The sequence below is a fragment of the Pleuronectes platessa genome, chromosome 3, assembly GCF_947347685.1.
Source record: "Pleuronectes platessa chromosome 3, fPlePla1.1, whole genome shotgun sequence".
NCBI lineage: Eukaryota > Metazoa > Chordata > Actinopteri > Pleuronectiformes > Pleuronectidae > Pleuronectes > Pleuronectes platessa.
The window spans coordinates 16,837,975-16,853,369 of record NC_070628.1 but is presented as its reverse complement, the minus strand read 5'-3'; the positions used below and the strand labels follow the sequence as shown (position 1 = coordinate 16,853,369).

Below are 15,395 nucleotides of genomic sequence, written 5' to 3'. Positions count from 1 at the left end.
AAGTACAGTAACTTAAGGTGGGCATCACCGACACTGCCCCCAAGCTGCAGGTGGACACTTACTGCAAAAGGCTTTTAATGGATCCCACTATGTGAATGAAATATTCAGGACATATCTTAGGAAATATTTCATTAAATACATTCATATTTCAAAGGATGTCCCTCTTGAAATAGTTCAAGAATATCTGAAAGACAAACTTCTGGTTATACAGAAAGAGAGAGAGAAAGAATTAAAGTGAAAGACATACAAAGAGAGAAGTGGAGAGTGTGGAGGAGAGCTGGTACTGAACTTCTTCTGATGAAGATGAGGGTGAGTTGAGGACTATGGGAAGTTAAGGGAAGTTAGACCAGTGCTGTAAGTGCTGCTGAAATCAGTTCTCACGACCAGAGCATAAAATAAGTGCGTTTCTGAAAGACCTCGGGAAAGACATTGAATTTAATAGCCTTCACATTGAATACTTTTAAATATCCTTTTAAAGATGTGGATGGAATTTCTAGGTGTCCCAGTGGATTAGAAAAGTTTGTATTGAGACTTTAACGGTCCTTGTCATAAACAAATTGTCAGACTCTCTTGTACATTGCATATTGTCAAGAAATCCAGTGGAAGGTCCCGAACAGTCTTTTTTTCCCACTGAAATAAATTCTATAAAACATGAAACAAACATATGCTTTATTTAAAAATAATGGGGCTCTATGAGACAGAGGAGTCAGATATCATCAGGCTTCGGCTACACAGAGATAATTCTTAGGATCAATTCATTGTTTTGATATAAAAATCAACCAAAACCACATATCCCATCTAAAGACATTAATGTCTGCATTTTATTTGCCCCAGCCACACGCTGCTGACTGGACCCGGGCTCGTGAGTCCATGTTCCTGCTGCAGTTTTTTGTGGGTCAGCAGCAAAATGCAGGTCACACATGAAGTTTTCTTGTGTAATTCATTTGTCGGTGATCTAGCTCTGATTTGTTGGTTTCTCTGAAGGAGGACATGTTAACTATGTAATCAGATAACCTGTTTAGAACAGCCCTCTTAAAACAACCAACGGGATTCCATGGCCTTATCATATAGAGGTGTGATAAAGAAGATCTTTGATCCCCAAATTGTTATCTGTGAATGGCTGAAAGGTGGTTTCTGTAATCTCAAGCTAACAGACAGAGATGTGGCTTCTCCTGTAAGTGAAATGCTACATCCAGAGACTGGGACAGGCAAGAGTTGTGCTCCGCTCTTAGAACCGCTTGGCAGAGCTTAAACTCCATTTCTCCAGACCTTCGTCATTTCGACCGGGGGTCTGGCTGACTGAGATTACAGGTCTGGTCCCCCTGGTTGAATTTTGAACTTGAATCTCGATTTTAAATGTTTTTCTTCAGTGTGCTGAAAACACATTTGGAGGGAGAATCATGACAGCATCTCAAAATCATGACTGCACCTTTTTCATTGGAGCTTGATGACTCAAAGGAATCAGTTGTGGAAAAGTTTGTTTTGTTTGTCATAGAATCTGTTCTAAATGAGAAAAAAATACAATATCACAAGAATTATCCTTTTATGCAATAAATAATCACGCAATTAGTCATTGCCTCCACTGAAAATCCCTTTATGATGATACATTTACACAGCCTGTTTTATGATGAGGTCGACTGGATTTAGTTATAAGATCGTGAGTTATTTTTTCTGTGAGATACCTGGTGTCTATCGGCCACTAACATGGTCACATTGAGTCTGACAGTCATGCATCGAAAATAAAAATCCGACGCAGTTCCTCAGAGGAAACTCTATAACATGTTTTAGTTTTGATCAGTGTTTGATTTCGAGAACTGGTTTTGCAGGTGCTTGTGGAAGCTGAAAAGAGTTGTGCTTTCTGTTTGTTTTATTCAGGTCAACTATGTTTGTCCCGCAGATTCATTGTTCGCTATTACCTCCACCACACCCCACATTTACAACCTTATACGGTTGTGTCTTCCTGGTGCCTGCAGGCCTGTGGAACCGGCCTGGTGGCTGCGAGGCAGTCTGACCTGTTCCTGTCACCTGTTCTCCATTGTTTACCATCATCCTCTGAGGCCTGAAGTAAAAATATGCATAACTCATTCAAGCCCAAGTCATTTGGTTTCATATGAAATCCAGTGAAAACATGTATTTACATTTAAAGCGACAATTTGGCTCAAATTTATTTGCATATGAGTCAAAGCTATCTTGTCAACACATGGTCGAATCTTCTCAAAATGTAGATCTTCCTTCTCTCAGTGTTCCATTTATCAGCCTGTAATTTGCAGTGTAGCTATTTGGCTTGTGACTGACTGTGGGTGGGTGCATGTCTTTTTTCCCTTGGTTTTATAGCGGCTTAAGTGTTAATGTGCCAGTCTGGCAGATTGTGCAGAAGGATAAAAGGTTTAAAAAAACTGACTGTGCAGCCCCAACGAGAAGCTCTTTTAACAGCATCAGCAGCATCATGTCTCATGAAACACAAAACACAGAACAGCTTTGAACATTTCACCATGGATGTCACAAAACCAGAGATCTGGTTCTCACAACAGACGTGATTAAAAACTGTAATTCTTGATGCCAATTTCACTACCACAGTATACTGACACACACACACACACACACACACACACACACACACACACACACACACACACACACACACACACACACACACACACACACACAATACGGGATCTACAGAATTTGTGCTACATCATGCCTGCCTGCCCAGGACGGTTGAAACATAATGGATATTTTCACTGGCCACCAACAGGGTTTGGATTTCTCACGGTGACCTGCTACCCTGACAAGCTGTTGGTTTGACTCGCTGTCTGTCCTGAAGTGTAGTTGTTGAAGATGCATGCACAATATCCAACTTTATACACACAATTGAGAAGAGTCATAGGGACCACAATATAGTCTGCAACCAGTTCATGGCCGGGGTCAAACACTACATGAAGAAGCAAACATCGTCCCTCTATCTCAGCAACTCTCAGCTCCTTCCTCCGTAAGTACTCCTCAAGAAGCCTTTCACGCTTCCTCCTCTTGAGTGTTTTGCGGTTAACTGCTGCCTCATCTCCCTGCATCAATCTCTGCCTCTTGGATGCTGTTGATCCCATTATAAAGAGTCATGGTACAGGGCCATGCAGTACTTAACTCAGACACAGATATATCGTCTCTTATGTTCCCCCTAAAACAAGTGGACTTATCTCAATAAAGAAGCCGTGTCCTAATACTTCCATTTAATGGCTGTCTGGCCTTTTGCTGAAATTTGCCTGTTAAACTAAACCAGTTGCAGACCTGATGTGTGTTGTTAAGCATCGTGTTTGGGGATCTTCTGTGTAGCTGACCTTTTTGTAACGTCTCAGATAGAGAATATGCGGATGTTAACCAGTCTAGCAGGTGATCAGGTTTCACTTAAAAAGCTTGCTATGACATCTCTTCCTGTTTTATAGAGAAGGCCAAGCATAGATCAACCATGCAGCCTTTTTCTCTGTTAGGACAAGATACCCTGGCCCTGAACATCTCAGAGCTGATCTCCGATCAGGGCGAGTAAACACCCTTACAAGACCCTTCCTCATTTCCTCTCAGTGAGTCCTGTCAATTGTTTCATCAGTATTTTCCTTGGAATAAGCACTTCTTGTGTGCAGATGAGGCCTGGCAGAGAAAGGGATGGCTCTATAGCCCGGCCAGATTGGAGTGTCAGGGCTCTGCCATTGGCTCTCCTCTGAGGCGGCTTATTTTCTGCCTTGTTTTGGCCCCTCTGGCATCTCCATAGTAACAGCCGGAGAGTGGCGGTTCTTGCTGCACTTGGCGCCGAATGAAATGGAATAGATACATGAAGTACTCTTCAACTTGACGCAGGCCTAAGATCAGAAAAAAGGTGCAGCAAATGTGTTGACAAGTGGTGTAATTAATGTACATCACTACAGGGTGATCATTTAGTTGCGAGCGTGCACAGAGTGACTTGGACAAAGAGCATTTGGATGGAAGTGACTGTGTAGAAGGAGTTTTGGCGGCTGGAAGGGGGAATGGGGAAGCAATGGAGCAGAGGAAGAGAGGTGCAAAGGGTGGGGTGGTTGAACATGCCTGTGGCTTCCACCGTTATCTCCCAGACTGCCTTGTTACCGTAAGCCAGCTTTGAATAGGCCGAATTAGCGGCAGCAGTCCGGAGCTGAAAGAATAAGGGTGAGTCAGCCGCTTTACTGCACGGACAGCGTTTCTCTCATTCCTCCCCTTCTCTGGACCACTGTGTGCCCCTGTTCTCTTCTCTCTTCTCTCTCTTTCTCTCTCTTTTCCCCCACTCTTTCTGTCAACTCACGTTGACAAAAGTCCCACCTGACTTCAGTGTTCAGTGCATCAGGTGCACAAGTTGTTTTGTGTTGCTCTTTGTGAAAAGTTTTCTCTTTTCTTTTTCCCTGGAAACTAAATGCAACAGCACAGTCTGACTCACTCACTAGTTTTCATAAGAATGCCCCAAAACAGTTTTTAGGGCTGGAATAACTTGTCAATAAAGCCCAAGTCTTTAACCTTTATAGTATTACAATTTTTTTGTTGCTATAGTGTGTTATGTCGTTTTTTGGGGCCCAAATAAAATGTTGAGCGTCTCTACCCAACAAAAAAACAGAAGCCTCTGAAACACCTCGTCAGTAATGTTGCTGATACTTCCTGGTTGTCATGATGGCATCTCCAACATTTGCATAATGCACATATATAGCCAGATAAAGTAAGAGCAGAGGCCCACATGTTCTATAAGCTCCACAAGCATTTCACCAATCACAAGAGAATAGGCCAGCTGACCAATCAGAGCAGACTGGGGTTTATTGGGAGAGGTGCCTTTATTAGACGGGAGCTAAAAGAGGAGCTGCATCAGTGGACAGTATGAGGACAGTGATGCGTTTCCTGGATATACGAGCATGTTAACTTTTTCATGTGATATCCCAAATTAGTTATGACCCTGAATATGAGCACAATAGCTTTTCTTTAAGTGGAGTTGTTTCAGAACTATATTCTTACATTGCCTGGCAGTTCCATTCAGACGTACTTTGTCAGCCTAAGCTGAACTTCGCTGTTGTTCTTTCGCTATCTGCTTCTTCCAGTTCTTTACTTTTCAGTCAACAAATCTCTAAAAATATGATAATAATAATAATAATATAGGAGCCTGAAGAAGTGCAGCTTTGCACTTTGGCTGAACGTGCTAAAGTTGGCACTGTACGGAACATAAACCTTTTTGATGAAGCAAGCAAAACAGACCTTCTCTGGCACTATCATCAGGCCAAACCTCAACTGCCTCACTGGAAGGAGTATTAGAGTTAGTGGACAGACGACGTGAATTGTTAAGTAATTAACTCAACAGTGCTGCTGACATATTTTCTGTAACTTCCTCCTGCCATGCTGCGTGCCTGTCTCAAGAGCTTTGAAGTAATTTTCTTTTCTGCCAGGCCCAATATTTTGTACTTTCCTTTCTTTGCCGTCTGCTCCTCCATACTTCTTTGACTCCCTCCTCCTGTATCTCCGCTTGTTCACCTTGATCAACCTCCGCCATGCTGCCTCTCCACGCTGATCATTTGAGGAATTATGAGAGACTTTCAGCACAGCTTGATTTGTTATGAGAAGCTGTTTAATTAGGGATTCGGCTTGAATGGTGTTGACAAACTCTCAGGTGTAGGACGCACACATGCTCACTTGTTATAAAATCTGGCCTGTGCTGATATGACTGTCATTGAAATGCTCTGGTGGCGGGGTCTCATCTGAAAGACAAGAGTGGATCCTGCTGTTTCCTGAAGCAGCCAACAGCTATGTCAACATTGGCTCACCTAATTTCGCACGCACAGTGGGAGACGTCATCTCAACCTGCAGGATACTGAAAACATCAAACTGATACCAGCAGCTTTAAGTGTGGGCTAGCTCAACTTCTCTGAAGTGTGCCACAGAAGAAGTTACTGAGCATACACTCAAAAATAGAACACATGCTAATGCACAGATCAAAAACATGGATAAGATAGAAACTGCACACAAAGCTCGCAAAAGATCAGAAGACCCCCTTAGTTCATTAGTATGTAGTTAATGTCCTACAGAGTAATTGTTTTCATTCTCTTCCCATCTTTACTGTTGCATCTTTTATTACAAGGAAGAATTATTTGTACATTTTCTACTTAAAAGTGTTTCTTTGTGGAGCAGACAGTGGTTCATTTAGTGCAGTTGGAAAGTCCAACAACAGAGACATAAAAGTTTAGTAACACTGTTTTATAAAAAATTTCCAACCCTACACTATCAATATTGATAACTTCTTCTTCGCATATTCAGCGTTAGGGCTAACCCTTACCCTCATCATTTTAATTTGGGTTGTTACTGGAAAATATTTACGAGCTCTGATGTTCAGAAAATACATCAACATCCCTCATACTGTCGTTACTGTCTCTTCAAGACCCCCCTCCAGATAAAGCAAGGTCTGCTCTGATTGGCCAGTTGACCCACTCTGTTGTTATTGATCGACCACTTCCAGTGTATTTAGGAAATGTTGGCCTCCTCTCTATCAGGTAGGTGCTCATTATGCAAATGTTGTTGTGATGTCATGTGACCTCAGAAGTATTAGAATTGCCCTCCAGGGACAAATAAAGTTGTTTTGAATTTGAAGTAGCTGCCAGAATACTGATGATTCAGGAGCTTCAGGAGCAGTGTTTTTTGCGGTGGAGAGGCCTTTTAACCTTGCAGACATTTTACATGCACACAAATGTAAACAAAACACTAGAGGAAAGGATATCAAACTTGATTTATTTGTATATGTGAGGTGCTACATCCAGGATCTGGGGCAGGCAAGAAATATGCCTTACTCCCAGAAAACCCTTGACTCAGCTCTGGAACCTGTCCCCCAGATTGTATTATGAGAATGTTTCCAAACCTTCGTCATTTGAACCTGAGGTATGGCTAATTGAGATCACATGCCTGGTTGCCCTGGTTGAATTTGGCATTTGACACAGGCTTGAAATGCTTCGCCTCAGTGTGCTGAAAACACATTTGGAAGGAGAATCATGGCAGCATCTCAAATTCCTTAGCAAACCTATTTCAGCATCTCTCAGACTGGGACCGTCTTCCTTTATCAATATTGTCTCTTTTGCTTTGAGACCAAGAGCCAGAGGTTATATTAATATTGTGCTTTTGTAAGAACTAGAACCTTGCCTGAATACACATACAGATGCCTGTGTTTACCCTTTTGAGAGAGAGTAAGTATATGATGTGTGCAATGTCTGAGTGAGCAGGCATTTTCTTGTGTTTAGTGTATCGGAATGCCTCACAGCAGGGTGCTGACAGCTAAGGTGAATGTGTTAAGCTCCTTGAGCCAGGCAGTTGATTAGAAATGTGGTTTGGGATGATAACTGAATCAGTGTCTTTCTTCAGTCGGGCACCTGTTTTATATATTTTTATGGTTATTTTTTAGGTTATTTTTAGTCTCAATAAAAGACATTTTTTTTCTCCCCAACTGCAGCTTAGGTTACTCATCACACTCGCCCAGTAGAATTAATAAAATGTCCTTTTTCTTGCTTTACAGAAGTGCCTTCAGGTCACTTGCACTCCTGTGTAGAGCCACTGACATACAAATTTGAAGTTTGTCAGTTTTAAGTGTTGAAATATTAATTCATACACTTCAGGAGGGAAAACACAGTGGCTGCTGCTGCTCATAAGTAAGCCCTACAGACTGGGAAAAGTAAAGAGGTGCAGTGGAAGTGGAGAAATTGTTATTCCAGCAGGTGTCATCACCATGTTACCTCAGAGAGATCTCACCTTACCAGACTGCAGGCTGCTGCATCACTGTCACAGGCTGGTTACAGTTTGCTTCTAAGTTATCCAAACTATTGCAGTGGCCCATCTCAATAATAGTTCAATAATTCATTGAATCCTCATCCTCATCCGCTTCCTGATCATCATCCTTATCATCATGATTCTAAAGGATTGTTCTGAGATATACACTCTACACACTATAGCTAGATAAAACGTAACACTCTCAAATCTGTACTGGCTTATATTGAGAGTGTTCCTTTCTATTTTTGTTGGCATTTATTCGTATAAATAAGATGGAGAAAATAATAGGAAGACCTGTCAGTATAACCATGTACAGTTATACCACGCTACAAATGTAATTCTCCAAAATGATCATTAAAGTCTATCAATACGTCTCTATAGCTGCTTGAGTAAAAACTGAACATTATGATTTATTGCTGACTTATCGAGGGGTACCTAATAGGTTGTAAAGAGAAATAGTGTCATTATATTTATTGAAAAACTTTCCATCTAAGGTAAAATGGATATGCCATAGACATAATCTCAATCATGTGGCTGCTCATAACCTCACATCAAAAAAAAAAATCACACTGCGCTTTCCTTCTAACCCACAAGTATTTCTTTGAAAAAGCGAGGACTGGTCGAAATGTCCTCACTCTGTAAGGAATATGCTAAAAATTTCGGTCACAAAGATATAAGTACACACATATGCACATCTTCCAAATATACATCCAAACTCCCACTCAATCCCCAGCATGCTGTGGAGCAGCTCTTCAGCAACGTCTCACATGTATGCGTGCCACGGGGAATCAGCAGAGCTTTGATAACAACATATGTTTTCATGTAGGGCTTGGAGTGTGAAGATCTCCGGAGGGAAGCTGTGCCTCTGCCAGCAGACAGAGGGGGCACAGGGCCAAAGACATTTAGAGTGGCTGCACCGGAGAAATGTTCCTCTGATCACAAAGAATCAGTCCTGAACTGAGCGTGAGAAAGGTTACAAGGAGCAAATATCTGAGGTCACAAGGAAGAGCCTGATGGGGGCCTGATGCTGAAACTGATATTAAGGAGGGAAATCTCTACAGTGATACGTCACAGATGTATCCTAAAGATGCGGATGCTTAATAGGATGTCATTATCAAAACCTTATGACAAAGTAATTTAATGCGTCTTGATATTTTACTGTTAACTCTAGATGCTACTATAAATGTATTGATTAATAAAAAGAATACACGAATACAAGCAAGTAAAAAGAACTTGAATTACTGAAATGAATAAAAATATGTTTTATCAAGTTTTGCAAAGATAAATGCATAATTTCTGCATTGTCTCTTCTGCAGAATTAAAGTTATATAGACAAACATACAGATACGGTTATGTCTGTGAAAAACTCACATCGGCTGATATTATTGGCCAAACATTCACATGAGAGTGTCTTGGTGGCTTTACTAAATCCTAGTCATGTCTTTCAGCGGTGCAGGAGGTGAAGACAGGCAGGATGAGAGGAGAGATCTTAAGGTTTCAGTCAGTACTGAGAAGAGCTGAGTAATGCTGACTGAAGCACCAACATGACTTCTCTCTCTAATTTGACAAGGCCTTGGTGCTGTTATTGAGGCTGTGCTTCCTTGGATTTATTGTGTGCGTGTGTGTGTCTGTGTGTGTGTGTGTGTGTGTGTGTGTGTTTATTCATGTGTGATCAGGCCGTGGTGAGCCTTCGTGCCTGCATGTGCACAAAGCACAGTGTTCTCACTGATACACAATACCCATAAGCCCTTGTGGGTTTGCTGCTCCTGTGATGCGATGATGCTGAGCTCTGCTGATGGGGGTGATATGTACCCATTTGACCTCTCATCGCTCGGAGCCGGAGTTAAAAGAGAGGGAGAACAAAAGAGTTGGAGGACACAATGTTCTTTTCAAAGTGACCTTAGCTCTTTTTTCTTTTTTTTTTACACCCCGGAAACGCACAGAAACCTTGCTCAAAACGCTGGGAATGGCTCCGCTGCCAAAACTGCCAAGTGGTTCATGTTGGAGCACCGCTGTAATAATAGAAACCGGCTCAGTGGAGCAAAGTTACTATAAATGCTCATGAAGAAATAATTCAGCTCTTTTTTTCGCAAAGATACGTTTCCAAATCCCAGAACCCAGAGTCCTCCGGGCATTTGGCAAGTGCACGATATTAGATCATAGCTTTTTGCTGCAATCAAACAACACCTGGCAGTGGGGGGAAAACACATCCCCCAAAATCTGGTCTCATACACAAAAGTTGGAACTCCCTTTTACTGCAAAAGAGGCAGTAGAAGAGCATTTCAATTGAGCCCTTAAAGATTCCCTTCAGTCCTTCCCTCAGCTACTTGCTGCATTTGCACCTGCTCCTTGCTCTTCTACTGTCTTCTAATAGCAGCTCCTCCGCAGTGGGATGCTACAACAATTTAGAGAACAAGGCAAACAGCTAGAACACGCTGAGTGCTGGAACCGGGACCAATATGTAAATTTTAGAAATCAATTAGGCTGCCAGGGGCATGTAGATGCTGCCAGTAGTTTTTGTTCCCAAGCAACAGTAGACAGTTGAATAAGGCCTAGATGTGGTCCTTCAGAGTTTATTTGTATCACACCCATGCGACAATTGAACAGCTTAGTGCTTATGAATATTAGTATTCAGTTGATATTGCAGCGGCCGACCCCCGCAACTATTTTTGGCAGACAATAGCAAAGCAGGAACTGAGTTGTGGTATTCATTCTTCCCTCTGTGCTAAATAAGGAGAGACTCCGTACACTCTGTGCTCTTTCTCTCTGTCCCTCCCAGTGTGTGTTATCTGCAGTGTACAGAATATATACTGGATGCCACCTTACCATGTATTGTAGGTGTCTTATATGTAGATGTAGCCTCTCTGTGTTTCTCTCAGTGGAGGCATCTGCTCTCAGGTCTGGTTCAGATGTTGTTGACCTGTCTAGAACATGCTTCCTCAAGGGATAGATTGTTTGGATTTGTTATGCATAGAGAATAAAGTATCAAAGCCATTCTTTAACTCTGTACAGAATGTGGTACTGCCTCCTTCGTAGAACGTGACCAACGCAGCCCACAAAGGAGTTGGCCTTCCTGGGCCACGTAGACCACAAAGGCTGAACTGAAATGAGACGTTCTGGTCTATGTTGGATTTCCTATTCGTGTTAGGGAGCCATCTTGTCGTTCATAGTTATATACACTGCTAGATTATTTTTACTTTGGACAATATCGAAATCACGATTATTAATATGTGCTGTTTTTTTCACCGCCGATCACCACACACACAACTCGCCTCCTTCAATTTACTGATGCTTGAGAGTGAGAGCCAGTCAGCGGGGCCGCTGAATGCTTCGGGGGAAGGACTGAATTGCGCATCTGCGTCTCTTTCGAAAAAAACTGTTTGACCAAATAATCAAAATCACGATTAGATTTCGATTAATCGAGCAGCCCTAATACACTTTGTCTCATCAGACCTCACATGCACCATTAACCTTTGTCTCAGATAAGAGATGGAAGTGATCAGCCCACTTGAGTGACAACGATACGTGACTATCTCCTACTTTAATTACTTTAAATACACTTTCCTTGTGTGTTGTTTCCTGCCCCGTCCTAATGTGTTTCACCTGAGTCACATCACCTCTGCCCTTATGTGTGTTCAGTCCCCGTGTTTCCCCTCTCAGTTTTTCATTTTGTCTCTGCAGCTCCCCGGTGTTACATCGTGCTTTTACTCGGTTCCCTCCTGTTTCCTTGAGTCATTCCAGATTGAATTGCCTGTTTTTGTCTCCGCTTCTGCATCTGTTCGCCTGCCTGCCAGCTGGAGCACCTGTAAGCCTGGTTTTCCGATTATAATCCTCTTCACTGCTAAAGCTGGGCGATATGGAAAATAAATCTTATTTCAATATTTTTTGACGTCAGATCATGACTCCGGATCGTTCCGGTCACTTTAACCCGGATTTCCTGACCCGCACGTTACGTCCCTTCTTGTGTAGCAGGTTTAAACATGTCTCATAAACTCCAGAAAATAAAACAAACACAAAGTAACTTCCTGTTTGTGTACTATTAACTTGTGATCAGTGATGGTTTTTATTGTTGACATGTGAAGTGAGTGCAGGTCAAAGTGGGAATGAGGAGGAAGCAGACTCCGACAGAGACTCCGACACAGGAATGCTGGGCCTTTAATGTGCGTTTCTCCTGAATCAGCTGTGTTATAATTACTCAGTTGTGGAAACCCGCTGAAACTTTGAATATAGCTGAAAACATGATAATGTTCAGTCACTGCATAGATGCAGAGTCACCCTCCTCTCTGCAGGAGCCCCAACATTAACACGTGCTGCTGCTCCTCATAACTCTATTCCAGCCACATGATTGGTTCGGCGTGGCGCTATACTCATTATCATTGGCTGTTCATGTTTTCCGTCAAAACATGGACGTTTTCTCTTGAATTTCTATAGAGGAAAATGTATATCGCGATAATTATTGATATCGTTTTATCGCCAAGCCCTATTCACTGCACCCACCTGCTTTGGTGTGTGTCTGCGTTCGGGTCTTGAAAACCTTCAACCTTCACACTTTTTATATTTAGCATTTAAAACGTTACACTGGTGTACGTTGTGCTTGATGAATTACATCGCTTTGGGAATCTTAGTATCTGTCAGATAGTCTATTTTATTCTGACAACATATTCAGTGCACTGCTGCAAATGACATCTCTGAAATGTGAAAAGCGGCCTGCAAACGTTGAGTGCACTTGAGTACTTGTCATTCTCTCGTCCTTGTTGTGACAGTGCTTAAAAAAGTGCTTTTCTGATCCTCAGGTTGAGTTTTTGTATTTATTTAGAATGCACTGAAGTGTGAACATAAGACATTGACATGGTGCCAAAGCCTTTTTTTCCCAGCCATTTTGTGAGAGATTTAAAAAAAAAAAAAATCCCACATGGTATGGTGGAATGCGGTCAGCGTTGCCATGGCAATGCTTGTGTGAGCGACTCTTGTCTCAGAGAGTCTGAGGATTGTTCTCCATTGTCCTCCAGAGAAGAGACGAAGAAGAGGGGGTGAAATTGAGTCGGCAACAGCTCAGCTTGTGATATGAGAAAAGGGACATGACGCATAGATGTGAAAATACATCACACTGGAATTAAAAACACAGTTTCTATTGTTTAGTTTAGTTTGTTTATATTCATATAGAGTAGTAATAAATCATTTGAATCAGTTTAGTAAAAAAAATGTAATTCAAATGAGCTTTAAATCTCCTGATTGTGAGAGATCCAACACAGAATCACCAAGATAGAGAAAATCTATTTATCACTTGGTCCCAATGAGTAACCTTTCCCATGTCTTTAGCTCACTCTACTTCTAAACAGCACATTAAGAATTGTAAATATTGTAATTACGCTTTTGTCATATTGTTCAATTACACGCGACATCTATTGCCTTTCTGTCCGTCCTTAGGGAGGATCCCTCACATGTGGCTCTCTTTGAGGGTTCTATGTGTTTCCCCCTGTTAATAGGGTATATTTGTCCTCAGGCTTGTTGAGGGTTAAGGACAGAGGATGTCGCACCTTGTTAAGCCCATAGTACGATTTGTGAATATGGACTATAGAAATAAATATAGTGCTAACGTTTGCTCGGGGGCAGAAGCACCTGCATTTTTCCTCTAAGTGTTGTCAGTCTTATCTTACTCTGCATCATGAGTAAATACTGCTCACAGCAAACAGCAGGTGTAGCTTCCTTTTCTCATCTCTGTTGTGTTAACTCTTGGTGTCATTAAAAGACACAGAAGCACTAAATCTAGATTTTGTCTCGTGCTTTCTCCTTGTAAGAGTCCAGTAGTATCGCTATTGAATTTGTGGTGATTTAAAGGAAAATTGGCTTTATATTGTGATTAGTATAGAGGCAAACACTGAAGGTAAGATAAGGCCAAGTCTGAAAATGGGCTGAGGTGAAGATTGCAAACAATCTGTCTGGCATGGTTTCTGGGCTTTGAGCATTTGCCTCATTATATAATCTGGAGAGTGCCACCCTTGGAGGGATTTTCTGAGATGTCTAAAACCAGGTCATTGTTCAAAGTGAATGCACTGATGATTCGACTTTGTTTGAACAACAGACAAACTTCTGCAAAGTTGGGTCATCATTACTTCCAAAAACATGATTTGAGACCAGCACAGAAAGTCTCATTCCCCCAGAGAAGGCGCAGAGAAGATCACTAACTTGTCATCAACATATTGGATAATCTCTCACGTGTGAAAGTTTGAAACCCCATCCTGAAGCAACACAACAGGTTCAAAAGGGATCCTTACTGATATCCCCAAGTTTCAATGTGCAGAATCATCACGTTAATCTCCCTCGGAAGAGGATGATGTGTGTTGCTCACAGATAGATATCATAATGACTGTTATACAAAATCCTGACAAATGATTGTCAATGCATTACTACACTATATAATGTCATGATCTGACATCATAGACATAGAAGATTTTTGCAGTCTCTACAAGCTTCAGGTTGTAGTACTTTAAAGATACCTTGAGAAGTGCATTTTTGAGCTATGCATGATGTCATATTCTGACTTCTTCATGACATCGCTGCAGTGCTTCTTGTTCTTTGTTGAGTTGTGTGCAGTCCTCTGTGTCTCACTGTCACTTCCTCTCACACACATAAACATATAGATCCATACGTCACATTCAGACTGTCCATCAGCAGCAGTGGGAGAAATCCCACCTGTGGCCCATTCAAAGATTCATAAAGTTTTTACCATCCTTGGCAGGCAGGTAGGCCAGCATAAACTGAATTGGTTTTGCAATGTTCCCGTGACAAGCAGGCAGGCTGAACATGGCACTACAACAGCCCTACCTGTGTAATAGTGTGCTGTGTAATAACACCTGCGCAAATGCTGCTAAATCGTGCAACGTTTTCTGCCATAAAAAAGCTGACGCTACAGAGCTTGATTTATGGCTGATGCCACCCCATCGCTGTCTGTGCCCGTTGCTCTGCCGACAAACACATTTTTACACGCCTCTGGTGTGTTCTTCACTTCACACGACTCTGCAGCACTTGCACATACAGTAACTCACAGCTTGTGTGTGTTTAATCAGTCATTACCTCCTAGTGTTAGCTGGCAGTTTAAATATCAAGATAAAGATTCAGCAATCTTTTGCGCTGTTTCCCCAAGTCATTTGTCCATCTTTAATTCATTGCCATCATCCTTTCATTCTTGAGTTTGTCTTGAAAGTCTTTCTGCTCTCCTGCTGCGTCCGACTCAGCATGCCGGGCATCGCAGCGATTTAGTTTATTCAGCAGATATCAGCGTGGCACTGAGGACGGCTGACACAAAAATACAATCTGTGCTGACTGTTCTGCTTTTTACCATTTAAACTTTACTTCTCTCACAGGTTAAAAAACATACTTCCCTGCTCTAATGTTTTATTTAATTTAATTTATGCAGACACTTGCACAACTTATGCTTTTGATTCACTTCAGCCTGCCACACAAACGTCAAATATATTTAATTTTTTCAGCTGTGGTGAAATCTACTATTCAGAGTTTTGCCCTCTTTCTCTGAAGTTCTGATTTATCTTCTCCTCTGCAACAAAACAATAACAATCTTATGTCAGTTACATATCAGGCTCCTGAAATGAATT

General features: G+C 41.8%; 1 protein-coding gene across 1 annotated transcript in view; it reads left to right on the top strand.

Moving 5' to 3' along the window:
• The window catches only part of usp43a (ubiquitin specific peptidase 43a), a 96,394-nt gene that overhangs the window by 22,263 nt on the left and 58,736 nt on the right, over nt 1-15,395 (top strand). The gene's annotated exons all lie outside the window — the stretch shown is intronic.